This window comes from Salvelinus sp. IW2-2015, unplaced genomic scaffold (genome assembly GCF_002910315.2).
Source record: "Salvelinus sp. IW2-2015 unplaced genomic scaffold, ASM291031v2 Un_scaffold4197, whole genome shotgun sequence".
NCBI classification, from domain to species: domain Eukaryota; kingdom Metazoa; phylum Chordata; class Actinopteri; order Salmoniformes; family Salmonidae; genus Salvelinus; species Salvelinus sp. IW2-2015.
The window spans coordinates 39576-44932 of NW_019945468.1; positions in this window are offsets into that span (position 1 = coordinate 39576).

The following is a 5357-nucleotide window of genomic DNA, read 5'->3' on the forward strand; positions in this document are numbered from 1 at the left end:
GTGTGTGTGTCAGAGAGGCAGTTGGATTTGGCTGCTAGATGATAGGCTGTAATCACAGTGTTCTCCACCATCTGTGGCCAGGGCTTGTTCCCATAACATCATAACTTCAGATCAGGCTATAGTGTCCACAAACATCAGGTCTCATAACATTGGTTGCAATTAGTGTAACCAATGACAATAGTGAGGGTGTTACGACACACCCTTCACTATTGTCAGTTGATTGCACTGTTTGTCTACATTAACTTGGTTCAAGCATGTCATTGATATTACCCGGAAGAAGCCAGTGAAGCCGAAACCGTTGGTGTTATATATATATGAGTTGTGTGACTCTCTTATGTCTTTATAGCTGTACAGTTTATTTCACCGTTAGTCAGCAACTCTACACTAAATCATTTTCTCTGCGGTGTGCTTTTTGTTGTTTGTGATAAATTACCACGAACAGAACAGCACAAGGGAACTGCCAGTAAACCAAGGAAACAGTCATCACTGGTTTGGGAGGAGAAGAATTCCCACTGTGGTAGTGCAGAGGGATTAGACTGACTATACTATGACATCATTAGTTGTTAGCTCAAACATAGACACAGCTACAGTACTCCAGCATCTTATGTAAGTGTACACCCCCAAGAAGGACAATACCAGATCTACACCTTCCTTATAGATATTTTCCAGTCTTAGAAACAGTCAACGTTTTATGACAAGTTTTGATCTATGACCCATGGTAATGTAGAATGGTGTCTTTGCATAATCTTCTATATATACTATCCTATTGTAGATTCACACACAACTCACAGCTAAGGAGAAGTTAGAGTTTTTCACAGCTAAATATTTTAAGAGTTCTAAAGGTTGATACTCTTCCTTGGACTGTTTATCAGCATGTCTGTCCTTTAAAATGAGTTTTTCCCTTAGGACTGATGTAAGGGGAAAGTTAGTTGAAAGAGGTGACATTCCAGATATGGTAGGGGTGATATGGTAGTGGTGTACTGGTAGCTAGTATAATAGTAGTGGTATATAGTAGTGGTATATGTTAGTGGTACTATTGGTTAGTGGTGATTGGTTAGTGGTGTATAGTTTATTGTATATGTTAGTGGTATTATGTAGTGGTGTATGTAGCTGGTATTATGGTTAGTGGTTGTATAGTAGTTGGTATATAGTAGTGGTATATGGTAGGGGTGTATGGTAGTGGTGTATGTTAGTGGTTATGGTAGTAGTATTATTAGTAGTGGTATATAGTTAGTGGTATATGGTAAGTGGGTATATGGGTAAGTGGTGTATGGTAGTGGTTGTCTATGGAGTGGTGTATGGTAGTGGGTTATGTAGAGTATATATAGTGGTATATGGTAGTGGTATATGAGTGGTGTATGTAGTAGTATATAGTTAGTGGTATATGGTAGTGGTTATGGTCAGGTGTATGGTAGTTTGGTGTATTAGTGGATATAGTAGTGGTGTATGGTAGTGCGTATATAGGTAGTGGTGTATGGTAGTGGTGAGTATGTAGTGGTGTATGGTAGTAGTATATAGTATGGTAAATATATAGTGGATATGGTATGGTATTATGTATTGGTGTATGTAGTAGTAATATTAGTATGGTATATGGTAGGTGGTAGATGGTTAGTGGTTATATGGTAGTGGTGTATGGTAGTGGTGTATGGTAGTAGTATTATATAGTAGGTATAAGTAGTGATATATAGTTGTGGTATATGGTAGTGGTATAATATGTAGTGGTATATGGTAGTGGTGTATGGTAGTAGTATATAGTATGGTATATGGTAGTGGTTATATGGTAGTGGTATTAATGGTAGTGGTGTATGGTAGTGGTGTATGTAGTAGTATATAGAGTGATATATTAGTTAGTGGTGGTTATGGTAGTGGTATTATAGTAGGTATATTGGTAGTGAGTGTATGGTAGTGGTGTATGGTTAGTAGTATATAGGTAGTGATGGATTATAGTAGTGGTGTATGGTAGTTGGGTGTATGGTAGTTGGTATATGGTAGTGGTATATGTAGTGGTGATTATGGTAAGTAGTATATAGTAGTGTATATGGTAGTGGTATATGGTAGTTGGTTTGCGTTATTGGTATATGGTAGTGGTGTATGGTAGTGTATAATTGGGTAGTTGTATACAGTAGTGTATACGGTAGTGGTGTATGGTAGAGGGTATACGTGTAGTGGTTTATAGCCAAGTGGTATACGGTAGTGGTGTATGTAGTGCGTATATGGATATGGAGTGTATATGGTAGTGTGTATGGTAGTGATATATTGTGTGGTGTATGGTGTGGTTATATAGTAGTGGTATATTGTTAGTGGTGTATGGGTAGTGGTATATAGTAGTGTCATTATTGTAGTTTGGTGTATGGTAGTGTTATAGTGTAGTGGTATATGGTAGTTGCATTACTTAAGTGGTGTATAGATAGTGGTATATGGTAGTGGTATATGGTAGTTGTATATTGTAGTGGTGATGGTAGTGGTATATAGTAGTGGTATATTGTTAGTGGTGTTGGTAGTGGTTATAGTTAGTGGATGTATGGTAGTGGTATAGGGTAAGTGGTATTTATGTGAGTGGTGTAGGTGTGGTAATATTGTAGTGGTGGTATGCGTAGTGGTATTACTGTTAGTGGTGTATGATTAGTGGTATTATGTAGTGGTATATGGTAGTTGTATATTGTAGTGGTGTATGATAGTGGTATATGTAGTGGTGCATGTAGTGGTATATGGTAGTGGTATTATAGGTAGTGCGTGTTATGATAGTCGGTATATGTAGGGTATATGGTAGTGTAATTGTAGTGGTGTATGATAGTGGTATATTGGTAGTGGTATTATTGGTAGTTGGTTATATTTTAGTGGTGTATTTGATAGTGGTATATTAGTAGTAGGTATATGGTAGTTGTATATGGAGTGTGGTATATGTAGTGTATATGGTAGTGGTATATGTAGTGGTGGTATATGTTAGCTGTGGTATAGGTGTAAGTGTAAATGCAGTGGCTTATATTGTAGTGGTGTATTGTAGCTGGTATATGTTAGTTGTGTATGATAGGGATATGGTAGTGGTATTATTGTAGTGGTATATGGTAGTGTGTATATGGTAGCTGGTGGTATATGTTAGCCGGTGGTATATCGGTTAGTGGTATATTATAGTGGTGTTATGGTTAGTGGACAGTCTAGTGTACACTAGGTGGGCCCATGGACAGGCTGTAAAAACCACTAGTGGGCCATGGACAGGCTGTAACTAACACTAGGTGCGGCCATGGACAGGCTGTAAAGAACACTATGGCCCATGGACAGGCTGTAAAGAACAACTAAGGTGGGCCATGGTTCAAGCTGTAAAAGAACACTAGGTGGGCCATGGAACAGGCTCGGGGATGTAAATAAACACTAGGTGCGGCCATGGACAGGGCTGTAAATAACACTAGGTGGGCCTATGACAGGCTGTAAAGAACACTAGGTGGAGCCATGTCAGCTTAAAGAACACTAGGTGGCCATGGACAGGCTGTAAAGAACACTAGGTGGGCCATTGGTCAAGCTGTAAGAAACACTAGGTGGGCCATGGACAGGCTGTTAAAGAACACTAGTGGGCCTATGGACAGGTGTGTAAAAAGAAACACTAGGTGGGCCATGGACAGGCTGTAAAGACACGAGTGTGGGCCATTGGTCAAGCTGTAAATGATTATTTCACTATAATTCACTGTATCACAATTCCAGTGGGTCAGAAGTTTACATACACTAAGTTGACTGTGCCTTTGACAGCTTGGAAAATTCCAGGATAAATTGATGTCATTGGCTTGAGAAGCTTCTGATAGGCTAATTGACATCATTTGAGTCAATTGGAGGTTACCTCTGGATGTATTCAAGGCCTACCTTCAAACTCAGTGCCTCTATGTCTACATCTTGGGAAAATCCAAAGAAATCAGTGCCCGAGGACCTCAAAAAAAAAACTTGTAGACCTCTACAAGTCTGGTTCATCCTTTTGGAGCAATGTCCAAGAGCCTGAAAGGTACCACGTTCATCTGTACAAACAATAGTTATGAAAATATAAACACCATGGACACGCAGCCGTCATACCCGCTCAGGAAGGAGACGCGCTTCATGTCTCTAGAGATAACGTACTTTGCGTGTTGAAAAGTGCAAATCAATCCCAGAACAACAGCAAAGGACGTGTGAAGATGCTGGAGTAAACAGGTACAAAAAGTATCTACAGTGGGGAGAACAAAGTATTTTGATACCACTGCGATTTTGCAGGTTTTCCTACTTACAAAGCATTAGAGGGTCTGTCATTTTTATCATAGGTAACCACTTCCAACTATGAGAGACGAATCTAATAAAACAAAAATCCAGAAAATCACATTGTATGATTTTTAAGTTAATTTAATTTGCATTTTTATTGCATGACATAAGTTATTTGATACATCAGAAAAGCAGAACTTTAATATTGGTACAGAAACCTTTTGTTTGCAATTACAGGTCATACGTTTCCTGTAGTTCGTTGGACTAGGTTTGCACACACTGCCAGCAGGGATTTGGCCCACTCCTCCCTACAGATCTGCTTCCAGATCCTTCAGGTTTCGGGGCTGTCGTGGGCAATACGACGTTCAGCTCCTCCAAAGATTTTCTATTGGCGTTTCAGGTTGGAGACTGGGGCTAGGCACTCCAGGACCTTGAGATGCTTCTTACGGAGCCACTCTTTAGTTGCCCATGGCTGTGTGGCTTCGTTGTCGTTGTCATGCTGGCAAGGAACCCAGCACGACCCATTCTTCAATGCTCTCTGAGGCGGAAGGAGGTTTGTGGCCAAGATCTCGCGATTACATCGGCCCCATCATCCTCCCCTCAATACGGTGCAGTCTGTCCTGTCCCCCTTTGCAAAAAGCATCCCCAAAGAATGATCTTTCCACCTTCATGCTTCACGGTTTGGGATTGGTGGTTCTTGGGTTGTACTGATATTCTCTTCCTCCAACACGGTGGTGGAGTTAGACCAAAAAGCTCTATTTTCTGTCTCATCAGACCACATTGACCTTCTCCCATCCTCCTACTGGACATCCAGATGCGTCATTGGCAACTTAGACAGGCCTGGGACATGCACTGGCTTAAGCAGGGGACCTTGCGCTGGCGCCTGCAGTTTTAATCCATGACGCCGAGTGTGTTACTAATTGTTTTCTTTGAGGACTGTGGTCCCAGCTACTCTTCAGGTCATTTGACCGAGGTACCTGACCGTGTAGTTTCTGGGCTGATTCCTCACCTTCTCATGATCATGATGCCCCACGAGGTGAAATCTTGCATGGCAGCCCCAAGACCGCAGGGTGATTGACCGTCATCTTGAACTTCTTCATTCTTTCTAATAATTGCGCCAAACAGTTATTCCTTCTCTA